Source organism: Stomoxys calcitrans, chromosome 3 (assembly GCF_963082655.1).
Source record: "Stomoxys calcitrans chromosome 3, idStoCalc2.1, whole genome shotgun sequence".
Taxonomy (NCBI): Eukaryota; Metazoa; Arthropoda; class Insecta; order Diptera; family Muscidae; genus Stomoxys; species Stomoxys calcitrans.
In genome coordinates this window covers 13,871,106-13,884,664 of record NC_081554.1, presented here as the reverse complement: position 1 = coordinate 13,884,664, position 13,559 = coordinate 13,871,106, and positions in this window count along the sequence as shown.

Genomic DNA, 13,559 nt, shown 5'->3' with positions numbered 1-13,559 from the left:
GGATTTCAGACATGGTGTCAAAGAGAAAGATGCTCAGTATGCTTTGACATTTCATCATGAATAGACTTACTAACTAGCAACGCTTGCAAATCATTGAATTTTATTACCAAAATCAGTGTTCGGTTCGAAATGTGTTCATTCACCGTTCAGCGATGAGGCTCATTTCTGGTTGAATGGCTACGTAAATAAGCAAAATTGCCGCATTTGGAGTGAAGAGCAACCAGAAGCCGTTCAAGAACTGCCCATGCATCCCGAAAAATGCACTGTTTGGTGTGGTTTGTACGCTGGTGGAATCATTGGACCGTATTTTTTCAAAGATGCTGTTGGACGCAACGTTACGGTGAATGAACACATTTCGAACCGAACACTGATTTTGGTAATAAAATTCAATGATTTGCAAGCGTTGCTCGTTAGTAAGTCTATTCATGATGAAATGTCAAAGCATACTGAGCATCTTTCTCTTTGACACCATGTCTGAAATTCCACGTGATCTGTCAAATACTAATGCATGAAAATCCTAACCTCAAAAAAATCACCCTTTATATGTATCGCCCGATTTGCACTTAAATGGCCGTAGTAGCTACAATTTTCAACCGATCTGCACAAAATTTGGGACGGAGTGTTTTGTTACTAATCTTAACATATCTGAAAGATTTCATCAAAATCGGTTCAGATTTAGATATAGCTCTCATATATAAGTATCGCCCGATTTGCACTTAAATGGCCGTAGTAGCTACAATTTTTGACTTTTGCCTTTCCTTACTGGTTTTTACTATACCGCTCGTAAAATGTCTTTGGTCTTAACGTTATTGTATTAAGATATGACAAATTGTAATTAGTCTTTTATTAACCGAAAAAACTGAAGACAATGGCTTAAAACCTCTGGCTTACTTAGAATACACAGCGAAACTCATGTCTTGCTTCATGCCAGTTGTCCGTATGCTATCATAGTATTCAGTAACTTTCGTAAACTGATAGAGATTAAAAAGACCAATTTTTCGCCGAAAGGATTACTCACAAAAGACAATTGCAGTTGCTTTTAATTCGTTCAAAAGGTATCCTTTTTGATGTAGCATGTACACATTTCTTGTGGATGCTACTGAAATATTTCTAGTATAAGAGTATGTCACAGTCTCCACATTCTATGGGTGGATTACAAAATTTGAACAAAGCTAAGCTAAGATTTCCTTTGACAATGAAGTATTCTTCAAAAATAGTCGCACAGACTGCCGTTTTTAAAAAATTCTTTGTCTTAATTAGCCAATTGTTACTAGTATATAGTATCAGAGTTTATAAAATTCGCAGAAAAGTGTCAACTTTTCTATTGAAATTAAACTCGGCTTAGATGATTTTTGCTCAGCCTTAATTACTTTTACTTATACGTTGCTCATTTGTAATGATAACAAAAGGATTCACCTTTTTATGCCTCTGCAAATAAGTCTTTCCTCTAAGACCGTCTGCAGACGCACAAATGTAATGGTGATGATTTTAAATGTTGTGGCCTTCTATAGAGTTTTGAGAGCATACTACAGTTCACCAAGTAAAAAGAATAATAAATTTTATTGAAAACAATAAAAGGCCTTTCGACGCTATTTGGCACAACGGATTGGTTTTCAAACTAGAATGGGTAGGCAGGGATGACAACTTAGTGCTTTTCGCACTAGATTTGGTGCTTTTTAGTTCACCACAAACGCAAAAAAGTACCATCTAGTGCCTAACGAAAAAAAGCACTAAGTGGACGCTTTTTGCGTTCCTTCTTAGTGCTTTTTAGTGTTTTTTGCTGTCACTAGCCCTATTTCATTAAGGATAGAATTTCCCACAAACATCCTTAAGGAAAAGGAGAAACTTCCTTCATATCAATAAGTAAAGTCCGATTAAAGTTGTACGCTAATAACCACTTTTCGCCAAGTCCGAACGTCGTGCTGCTTAACCACTTCTCTCCGTAGAAAAATCTTAAATAGGTGGAAAACCACCACTGAAAATTTTTTCTGAGGTTCTAACCGGGATTTCAACCTTGGCGTTCTGATGGGTCAACCAAATCAACAGCTGAAGACATTCGATGGCGACGACCCATTATTATGCGTCAATTGGAATATCCATTGTGATTTTTTGGTTGTTTGTATTTCAAAAAATTTCCGTACGGAAAATTTTGCTCTTTGTTACCCTTTTAAAAATTTTTGTTACGCTTTTTGCTGGTAAATTATTGACATCACCGTGGGTAGGAGTTCCAATTTATTTGCAAAGAAGTAAAAGCGTGATGAGTTCGGCCGGGCCAAATCTTGAGAACCCACCACCATGGGTTCTGCTAAAACATGAGAGCTATATCAGGTTATAGACCGATTTGGACCGCACTTGGCGCAGTTGTTGAGAGTCATAACAGAACACTATGTACAAAATTTCAGCCAAATCGGAAAAAAGTTGCGGCTTCCAGGGGCTCAAGAAGTCAAGGTTTACATGGGAGCTATATCAGGTTATAGACCGATTTGGACGGTACTTTAGTAGTTGTTGGAATTCATAACTTAACACGTCATGCAAAATTTCAGCCAAATCGGGTGAAAATTTAGGCTTCCAGGGGCTCAAGAAATCGAATCTGTAGATCGGAAATCATAACATCACACTATGTGCCAAATTTCAACCAAATCGGAAGAAAATTGAGGCTTCCAGGGGCTCAAGAAGTCAGATCGGTAGATCGGGTTATATGGAAGCTATATCAGGGTCTTGACCGATTGAAACGGTACTTGGCACAGTTGCTGGAAATCATAACAGAACACTATTTCATCCAAATGCACAATTTCAGCCAAATCGGGCAAAAATTGCGGCTTCCAGGGGCTCAAGAAGTCAAATCGGGAGATCGGTTTATATGGGAGCTATATCAGATTATAGACCGATTTGGACGGTACTTGACACAGTTCTTAGAAGTCATAATAGAACACAATGTTCAAAATTTCAGCCAAATCAGAGAAGTTGAGGCTTACAGGTGCTCAGAAGTAAAATCGATAGATCGGTTTATATGGGAGCTACATCAGGTTCTTGGCCAATTTGAACCGTACTTGACACACTTGTTGAAAGTCATAACAGAACACAATTTGCAAAATTTCAGCCAAATCGAACAAAAATTTCGGCTTCCAGGGGCTCAAGAAATCAAATCGGGAGATCGGTTTATATGGGAGCTATATCTAAATCTGAACCGATATGGCCCATTTGCAATCCCCATCGACCTACATCAATATAAAGTATCTGTGCATAATTTTAAGAGGCTAGCTTTACGCGTTTAACCGCTATCGTGATTTCGACAGACAGACGGACGCACATGGCTAGGTCGAATCAGAATATTGAGACGATCCAGAATATATATACTTAATGGGGTGCCAGATCAATATTTCGAGGTGTTACAAACGGAATGACTAGATTAGTAAACCTCATCCTTTGGTGGTGGATATAAAAATTATTAAAGATTTTATAACCGCTATAAATGGTCGTGAGCATTGGTGACGAAGAGTCCAATGAAAGATTAATACCGGCAGGACCGCCTCAAGATTCGGTATTATCACCCATTTTGTATTCGATATATACTTCTGACCAGGGCTGCGGAGTCGAGTTTTTGAGGCCGGAGTCGAAGTCGGAGTTCGACTATTGAACCGGAGTCGGAGTTTGGTTTGGAGTTGAGCACCTTAGCCCCGACTCCGAACCGCTCTCCGACTCCGACCGGTGTTCGGAGTCAAGGGCTAGACTCCGCAGCCCTGATTTTGACTTTTAAGTATAGAAAGATGACAACAAGGCCCTATATGCAGATGATACAGCATTTATTACCAGTGGAAAATGATCAAATGCCATAATTAAAGAGTGAAAGCCGAACTTTCACACGCAGAAAAATATTTAATAATTGGAGAATTTAATTTAACAAGCAATTATCTTTCCTTTCAATAAATTCCCAAAGAGAACACCTACAATACCTTAGATAATTCCAGGAGCTGAAATTCCCATCAAAAATAATGTCATATATATCGGTATAATAATAATGCACATGCCACAAAGCGATACGATGCGGAAGCTCCCTTTTCCACTTCTAAAGCGAAAGTCAAGCCTTAGCAAAAACAACAAACTATTGTTATATAAACATAAATCAGACCAACTATGACGTATGGTTGGCAAATTTGGTATACAAAAGCTGCCAAATCAATGAAGAAAAAACTGCAAATTATACAGAACAAGAATTTAAAAATAATTTTCAATCTATCAAGACGCTATTCAACATTACACACTTAAATAGAAATTACAATAAAAAACCTTTCATTCGGTTCCGAAACAATTTAGCCTTTATTCAAATGCCTCACTCAGCATCCCGGTTAATAATGAAACACCACTTCATTATTCATTCCCATTACATTAATTCAATTCAATTCAATGTTTTTGTTTTTGGTTTTCCATCCAGGATTTGAAACTATCGTTTCATTTGGGTTTCCAAATTTGTTAATATTTAAATAACCACCATTTATTTAGTAATATTCATAATATTTTCAATTTCATATTCCAATAGTAATAATTGACACTAAAATAGCCTTATTACAATCTCTCATTTGTAATGGCAAACCATTATCGATATTGAGTATTTTCCATTCCATATACCCATTGGATTATAAGGTGCTTGTAATCCTTCAATTAGTTTATGGACTTTCGTCGCAAAATACATATATGCTGCATACCTCGAGGAGTTTTCATTTGTTTGAAAAAAACACGCAGAGAGTGAGTGAGAGCGAGAGAGGATAACATAAAATAAAATCCCATTCGCAGGAGATTGTCACATTTACACAAGCACAAATCCATGACAAAATTCCAAAGGTATTTATTTATATAAAGTCTGCAATTATTGTAAATGGAAGCATGTGTGTGGCAAGAGTATGAACAAAAACATTAGGATGGAGCGAAAAATCAAGATCAAGTGGAAAATCAGTTCATGCGTACACAAAGACAAACATCCACAAAAAGAGAAGCACGATTTATGCTTTTCAATTTTGTGAACGCATGTTGTCAATTTCATATACCGAACATCATTCCTACAACATGTGCTTGTATACCATAATTAACTTTAAATGACTTTTAAAACGTTGTATGTATGTGCATAGGAGTTAGTGGTAAGGCGTTTGTAAACTCAAAATCATCGGAGGGATGGAACACGGGTTCGATTCTCAGGATGACACAAACAAATTTTTGCTATCTTAAATAAAATCTGTACACTAAATGTTGTCAGAATATAGACGCTTGGGAAAAGATTCATTTACAAAAAACTGTTACTGGTTTATGAACATTTGTGGTTGATCTGATAAAATATATATGTTGATTCCCTTATATGAATTGATTGATTTTTCTATGGGTTTATTGGTTTTGCGGAATTTTCTATTAAGTTGGCAATGATTTCCCACGTCATCGTTGCGTTTGCGCTAAGACCCATCTTCCGAACTTTCGCTGCAACAATGTATTAAATAAAAAGTCTCCCAGAGCGATTTTAATGTCATGTGTGGGGCTAGGGGCATATATATCCACTGATAAAACTGATATTGAATAACTTTAATTCTTTAATTTAATTTAATTAATTAAAAAAAATGGTTCAAATCTGGGACTACATTTTATAGCGACTATTGGGTGTACCATAAATGTTTACTAGAGCATCGATTTGAACATTTTACAGTTAATTATTCCAAAACCTTCAAAGATCCTTTTAAAGGGGTTCACAAAAACTCCATTAATGATTCAGTCACGAAATAAATTGATCCAATTAATTTTTTAATTGAAATTGCTTCTATCACGAAAATAATATCATATAAAATATCAGTTTGTAAAAAAGGTGGTTAAAAGAAATTTCAATTAAACAAATGCATATTCAATTAAAAAAATTATTGAAAATTTTTAAATTTCCAACTGATTTTACAATGGATTCAATTAAAAAAATTATTGAAATTTTGAAATTTTCAATTAATTTTTCAATCACGAGAATGATAATTTAAATTTTTATAAAAGGCGATTGAAAAAAATTTAATTTAAAAAATTGCATATTCAATTAAAAACATAATTAAAAATTTAAAAAAAAAAATATTGAAATTTTCAATTAATTTTTTAATTGATCCAATTAGAAAATTACTGAAATTTCGGAAATATGCAATTAATTTTTTAATTGGATCAATTAAAAAGAAATTGCAATTAGGCTACAATTTTTTGGGGCTGCTTAGCCCACCCTCCAAGAGGCCTTTCTATGCTTATGGGTGTCATGTACACCGTTCTCCCGATATAGAGCCTTAAGTCCATAATAGCCTCGTTTATTATCCGATTTTGCTGCAAAGTGGAACTGTGAGTTGGTGTAGGCCTCCCGTTGTCTGAACCGGAGATGGTGGACTATGGGTCATATTACGATAAAGCTACAAAAGACCGATCTGCAGATTTAGGTCTTAATCGCCTATAAAGAGGATCTATTGCCCGATTTGAAAACAGAAGAATGTATAAGTCTGCTCCAGACTTATACATGCTTCTGATCCAGATCGGCATATGTTTGGATATAACTAAGATAACAATAATTTAATAGGATAGTACATATATATTGGGTTGCCCAAAAAGTAATTGCGGATTTTTTAAAAGAAAGTAAATGAATTTTTAATAAAATTTAGAATGATCTTTAATCAAATATACTTTTTTTTACACTTTATTTCTTAAGCAAGCTAAAAGTAACAGCTGATAACTGACAGAAGAAAGATTGCAATTACAGAGTCACAAGCTGTGAAAAAATTTGTCAACGCCGACTACATGAAAAATCCGCAATTACTTTTTGGGTGGTGGTGGTGAGTATCCAAAGTTTGGCACAATCGAAACAAATGCATTTATATAGCGCTTTTAAAAATTTGTATCCTTTTTTATACCCAACACCGTAAGATAGGGGGTATATTCATTTAGTCATTCCGTTTGCAACACATCGAAATATCAATTTCCGACCCTACAAAGTATATATATTTCGGATCGTCGTAAAATTCTAAGACGATTTAACGATATCCGTGTGTCTGAGCGTCTGTCCGTCCATCTGTTGTAATCACTTTACAGCCTTCAAAAATTGAGATATTGAGCTGAAATTAGGCACAAATACGTCTTTTTGCTGCACACAGCATGGTTTTGAACGGACCATATTTGGATATAGCTGCTATATAGACCGATAAAGGGTCTGAAGCCAATAAATGCTTTATTTATTACCCACTTTTGTTGAAATTTGAAACAGTGAGTTGTTTTAAGCCTCCCGTAATCCGACCTAAACTTTGTTCAGATCGAGCTGCCACATAGACCGATCTTCTGATGAAGGGTCCGAAGCCCATAAAAGCTTTATTTTTTATCCGATGCAATTTGAAACAGTGAGTAAGTTTAAGCCTCCCAACATCCGACTCAAACATGGTTCAGATCGGACTGTATTTAGATATAGTTGCCGTATAGACCGATCTGCCGATAAAGGTTCTGAAGCGTATAAAAGCTTCATTTATAACCCGATTTCGCTGAAATTCGCATCAGTGAGTGAAAGCCTCTTGACATCTGACTAAAATATGGTTCAGATCGGACTGTATTTAGATATAGCTGTCATATAGACCGATCTGCCGATTAAGAGTCTGAAACCCATAAAAGCTTTATTTGTTGCCCGATTTCGTTGAAATTTGAATTAATGGAATGTTTTAAGCCCAAATATGATCCAGATCAGACTATATAGATATAGCTGTCATATATACATACCAATTCCTTAATCCCATAAAAAGCGAATTCATTACCTGATAACTGTGAGAGTTATCAGGACGTAAGAAAATTTTATCCAGACCAGACCCCTTTTTAGATATAAATGTGGATATTCTATCCTATTTTATTATTATATTTATAATAAAATAGGATGATTCATATATCCATGGTGGTGAGTATCCAAAGTTCGACACGGCCAAACTTGTTTTTGCTTTATTTTAAAATATGTTTAACAGACCAAAAATATGTTTATCAGACCAAAGGGTATGCACGAATATTCGGTGTTACTTCTGCTATAAAGCATAGTTTTGGTTTATATTCAAACCTTTCATCTATCAGTGTGTGTCACAAAAATATATAACAATCTTAAAACAAAACAAATACATTTTGTAATATGTACCCAGCGGGAAACTTGAGGGGGACCCACACAAGTCGTATTTATAAGGTGTTCGCTTCGGCGAATTTCTACAACAAAGCATCTTTTTTGGGAACTTGATATGTCAAAATTTGTAAATAAGGCGAACAAAATTCGATTCGCAGTGACATTTAAAATTTTCGGCAAATTTGCTTCGGCCAATCAGAGCAAGAAGAAAGAAGTTTATTAATTTGTGAGTGTCTGGCAAGAAAAAACAAATGTAAAATTTTCAAAATTCCTATTAGCTCCAAAGGCTTTAGCCACAAAACAACCATGATGGCAAGTTTACATAGTTTTCACTATGTTATTATAGCGGTAAAATAGCTGCCAAGTGAATACCTTTAACCTTCCACGGTAGACCAGAGAAGTTCTGGCACAATTCCAATTAGGCTGGGATTGATTGCAACTTCATAGACGCGTGGGACCACACCACACATGCATCACATGAGGATTCCTCCTGAATTGAGTTCATACGATATTGAAGGCAGGATAATTAGCGTTCCACCAGCAAAGGGCTCAAATAGGAATATTGTGACTAGAGCTCAAACCCCACAAAAACGCTTTCTGTACCCCTTTTTGAGGCTCTTGGATATATGTGAGATTTTCAGGTCATTGAAAATAAAGTTTTTTGACCGTTTAGAGTACGTATAGTGGCCAATGGGCTTGACGTAAACCCCGAAAGATTAAGTTAAATTGGTGTGTTCAGCGGACCTCTCCTAAATGGGGTGGAGCTATCGCTCTCACTATCGAAAGGGATCCTGACAAGCCATTGCAATATCAGGACTTTGACGTCGCGCTGGACACATGGCGGACTTACTTACGCATTAAAGACGGTAGTGGCACTGCCTGAAATTGCGGGAGTAGGTGCAAGATTATGGCTAAGGAAAAATCTTTTTCCTGTCTAAATTATTTTCAGGCAAATAGTCCTTTTGTCATTCTTGACTACAATAGGAGCTTGGAAGGGCAGATTGGAGGGAATTGTCATGCATGTTGGCTGCTTAACTTCTTCATTCTTTTGGGTTGCCCAAAAAGTAATTGTCGGTAATATAGTAGTAATATAGTCGGCGTTGACAAATTTTTTCAACGGCTTGTGACTCTGTAATTGCATTCTTTCTTCTGTCAGTTATCAGCTGTTACTATTAGCTTGCTTTAGAAAAAAAGTGCGCGAAATTTTGTTTACATTTGTTTGTTTGGCGTCATTTTTAATATGGGTACCACATGTATTGAAAGAAATTCATTTAACAAACCGAATCAACGCTTGTGATATGCACCTTAAACGCAATGAATTCGATCCGTTTTTAAAACGAATCAAAACTGGAGATGAAAAATGGATTGTTTACAACAACGTTAGTCGAAAACGATCATGGTCCAAGCATGGTGAACCAGCTCAAACCACTTCAAAGGCTGATATCCACCAAAAGAAGGTTATGCTGTCTGTTTGGTGGGATTGGAAGGGTGTGGTATATTTTGAGCTGCTCACAAGGAACCAAACGATTAATTCGTATGTTTACTGTCAACAATTGGACAAATTGTATACAGCCATCAAGGAGAAGCGACCAGAATTGGTCAATCCGAAATGTGTCATATTCCACCAGGACAACGCTAGACCGCACACATCTTTGGTCACTCGCCAAAAACTGAGTGAGCTTGGCTGGGAACTTTTGATACATCCACCATATAACCCTGACCTTGCACCATCAGACTACCATTTATTTCGATCTTTGCAGAATTCCTTATATGGTAAAACTTTCGGCAATGATGAGGCTATAAAATCGCACTTGGTTCAGTTTTTTGCAGATAAAGGCCAGAAGTTCTATGAGCGTGGAATACTTAATTTGCCAGAAAGATGGCAAAAGGATATCGAACAAAATGGCAATTATATATTTGATTAAAGTTCATTCTAAGTTTTATTAAAAATGCATTTACTTTCTTTTAAAAAATCCGCAATTACTTTTTGGGCAACCCAATATGTCTAGCATTGTACTGCCGTAAATTTTGTCTGTCAAACAAAGCAAAACGAACTCTAAACACCCTTCCAAATGTTGCCTTATAAAGGGTGATTTTAAAGAGCTATAGGAAAGTTTAAAAGAAAGACATTTAATTCCGAAAAAAACATGACATCTTCATTTGAATCGATAGTACGATCCATATAATTTAATGTTTGAAAACTATTTCATGCAAATATCGACTTTGCGCCTCAAATGGTCTATCTGCTTAGTCCACTTTTGACATACTCGATTCAACATTTCGGCCGGTATCTCACGAACAAATGCTTCAATGTCCGGTCCCGAACTTGTAATAAAATGTTCACCGAACTCGCCCCATAGTAAGTCCATTGTTAGGTGTGCTGTGTGGCATGTGGCACAGTCTTGTTAAAACCCCATGTCATGCAAGTCAAGCTATTGCATTTTGGGTAAAAAAAATGGTAGCGTCCACCATTCACAGTTACGTTGCGATTCGCATCATCTTTGAAGAAGTACGGTCCAATGAAGCCACCAGCCCATACGCTGCACCAAACTCTGATTTTTTCTGGATGCATTGGTAGCTCTTGCAATGCTTCCTGCTGATCTTCACTACAAAATTGACAATTCTGCTTATTTGCGTATGCATTAAGCCGAAAATGAACTTCGTCGCCGAATGGAAGAAGCGCGCGATGAGCTCTCTTAACAGAGCACGCATTTTGATAGTAAAAATCAATATTTTAGTTTGTAAGATGAGACATAATTGAATTATAGACCAAACTGAAGATGTTTGTCAGTGAAACAAAACACGAAAAGTGTGTGAGTTGTTTAAACCAGTGTTGCCAAAAAGATAATAGCAAAAAAAACACCCTTTGTAAGCCCTTGTATCGAAACTTTTTCGCTTTACAAATTCACATCGTTCAAAAGAAAAAAAACCCTTCTTTAAAAGCATTTCTTACCAATGAGTTTCTCATGTCTTTGCACAAGTAAACAAAAGAAAATACGAGCAAAAAGCAAGCCGTATCAAACCCATAGCCCAGTGGATAGCACATTGCTTTAGCAATCAGAGGGTCAGTGAATCACATCTCGGCGTTATGATTTCGAAAATGTAAATATAAAGTTCTCATTCATTACCATAGGATGGGGGTATACTAATTTAGTCATTCTGTTTCTGTTGATCGTCGTGACATTTTATGTCGATCTAGCCATGTCCGCCCGCCTGTCCGTCTATCTGTCGAAAGCACACTAACTTTCAAAGGAGTAAAGCAAAGAAATTTTGCACAAATACTTCTCATTCATGTAGGTCGGTTGGGATTGTAAATGGGCCATATCGGTCCATGTTTTGATATAGCTGTCATATAAACTGATCTTGGGTCTTGACTTCTTGAGCCTCTAGAGGGCGCAATTCTTATCCGATTGGAATGAAATTTTGCACGACGTGTTTTGTTATGATATCCAACAACTGTGCCAAGTATGGTTCAAATCGGTTCATAACCTGATAAACCGATCTTGGGTCTTAACTTCTTGAGCCTCTAGAGGGCGCAATTCTTATCCGATTGGAATGAAGTTTTGCACGACGTGTTTCGCTATGACTTCCAACAACTGTACTAAGTCAGGTTCACATCCGTCAATGACCTGATATAGCTGCCATATAAACCGATCTTGAATCTTGACTTCTTGAGCATCTAGACGGCTTAATTCTTATCCGATTTCAATGAAATGTTGCACGAAGTATTTTGTTATGATATTCAATAACTGTGCCAAGTATGGTTCAATCCGGTCCATAGCCTGATAAGCTGTCATATAAACTGATCTGGGGACTTGACTTCTTGAGCTTCTAGAATGCGCAATTCCTATCCGAATGGGCTGAAATTTTGCATGACGTATTTTATTATGACTTTCAACCACTGTGCCCAATAAGGTTCAAATCGGTTCATAACCTGATACAGCTGCCATATAAACCGATCTGGGATCTTGATTTCTTGAGCCTCGGATCCGTGGCGACCTCCGCTCATGAACATCAACATACGTGTTTATTATGGTCTGAATCCGTCTATAGTCTGATACAGCTCCAATATAAATCGATCTCTCTATTTTACTTCTTGTGCCCCCAAAGGGCGCAATTCTTATTCGAATTGGCTGACATTTTACACAGGCCTCCAACATATAATTTACTTGTGGTCCGAACCGGACATTATCTTGATATCGCTCTTATAGCAGAGCAAATCTTTTATTTTATCCTTTTTTGCCTAAGAAGAGATGCCGGGAAAAGAACTCGACAAATGCGATCCATGGTGGAGGGTATATAAGATTCGGCCCGGCCGAACTTAGCACGCTTTTACTTGTTTTTTTTTAGGTTTTTCTTATTTTTTTTTGTTTTCCTACACGTTCAAAACCTCCTCCGGCATACGGCCTTCTGGAAGCCCTACTTTTGGATATGAGAAGGGAAGGCCTTATAATTTAGGGCAGGCCTTGTCAAATAGCAAGGAGTAGAGAAGTTCTCTTGCATGTCAGGATTCCCTCAATAAGTAATATGTCGACATATAATTTTTTTAATTGTTGGCATTACTTGTCATTGAGGATGTCAACATGTTCTCTTTTAACATTCATTCTTTGTTAACATTTTCTCCTATTTGATGACATTCGGCAGATTTGACATCCTCAATGATGGTCATTAGCAAATACTGCTGGCATGATCTATTTGTGAGTCCTGCTTGCATGTTTTGTGCCTCCAAAAAAAAAAACGCTTTTACTCCTGAATTTTCCCGCTGGGTATGTAATTTTCAATGTTATATTTGCATGTGTTTGCACTCAAGTATCGATTATGATTACTTTGAAACGAAAGCTATAACACACGTAAGCTTTGTACGCTCTGCATAAAAGATTACAATGAAAATAGCCCCAAGTCGAAGATTAAAAAATTAAATTAATTTTATAATCGATATATGTGCCAAATATACCTTTTCATAATGTTATTGAACAAAAAGCAGACAGGACAGCATATGAAAATCATATGGCTATGGATGTTATGAGTTTAAATAAGATGTCGCATAAGGTCATATTTACATTTGATGTAATGATTTAAAAGAACTTGCCAAAGAATATTTAAAGTAACTAAATTTTATGCAAGTATTAAGTTATTAATGCTGTCGTGGAAACTAAGAGATTTTAAAGGACAGGGTAAATTTGTAATCGTTGAGTGGAGCGGACTTGCTTTTATATACGTAGGAGTAGGTACTACGTATTACGGAGTAGGTACTACGTATTACGATAAAATTTTAAAGTAGGCCAATTTTGGAATAGGCTAGAAATGAACTCTAAAGACCCAAAAGCTGTGGTGGTGGCGTCAGACCGTAGCGTATTGTCCTCCCCTTTTATAGGTGTGGGTGCCTTGGCACCTGTAATCGAGAGTAATGCTTCAGGCGCAC